The 903-nt window shown below is 50.6% G+C and overlaps 1 protein-coding gene across 1 annotated transcript in view; it reads right to left on the bottom strand.

Annotated features, from left to right (window-relative positions):
• GAP43 (growth associated protein 43) overlaps positions 1–903 on the bottom strand; it is a gene marked incomplete at its 5' end in the record, with an annotated part of 24,000 nt that overhangs the window by 1,726 nt on the left and 21,371 nt on the right. The gene's annotated exons all lie outside the window — the stretch shown is intronic.

Below are 903 nucleotides of genomic sequence, written 5' to 3' on the forward strand. Positions count from 1 at the left end.
TCCTGCTGATCAGCTCTCAACACCCTTAGATACACATGCCACTATGCTAAAATGTTCCTGAGCCTCTTTCAGAAACCCCGCAGAGGACTATGCACCGAGTGCATTGCTTTTTAGAGGAGAAGCAATGGTGACCACCATTGGTTGGTGGTTCGCCCACGGCTGCAGGCCTTTAAGTTAGAATTATGCAGAAGGGTCTTAGTGCACTGTAGCGGCTGGTCTCCCCCATTGCCATCTCTCCCCATTCCCCACTGACTCTCCTTCCCACACACGTATACACGCAGACCATGGAGTGGCCAAGCAAGCAGCAGTGCTCCAGACTTGGGATGGAGAATAGGGAAAAGAAACAAGTGCTGCAGGGCTGTGTGGTGTGGGACAGACCATAAGGTTGGTATGTCACATACCTCAGTGCTGGCACTCAACCTACCTCCGTAGCATCACTATATCTCCGGTGGTCATTCAGAGAGGACTGTAGGGTCCCCGGACAGTTCCTGGCTTCTCTGATGGGCTATCAGATTGCATTATACCAGCAAATAAAATGGGCCAAAGACTGCTCTCTGGCCCCAAGGCCAGCTAGGACCACGCATCTCGTGTCCCTATGGCTAAACTCTCTCACTCACCAGAACAGGGTGGCTGTGTCTGGGAGCTGTCTGGGGCAAAGCTATTTGGTGTATTCAAAAATCGCACCATGGCCCATGCTGTCAGCTTAACAACATGGGTTTCCACGTGCCAGTGTTTAGTTTGTGAGGACTAGCATCCTCACACCCATGTTTAGTGTTAGTGACAATGCTAACTGGGATGTGACACTTTCCTTACTGACACCATTTATGGATTTTGGCCTGGTCCATTCAATGCCATCAGATGGCAGACTTGTATTTGCTTCCCACACTGGCAGTAGATGCTGCA

The sequence above is a fragment of the Buceros rhinoceros genome, unplaced genomic scaffold (genome assembly GCF_000710305.1).
Source record: "Buceros rhinoceros silvestris isolate BGI_N320 unplaced genomic scaffold, ASM71030v1 scaffold1772, whole genome shotgun sequence".
Classification (NCBI taxonomy): domain Eukaryota; kingdom Metazoa; phylum Chordata; class Aves; order Bucerotiformes; family Bucerotidae; genus Buceros; species Buceros rhinoceros.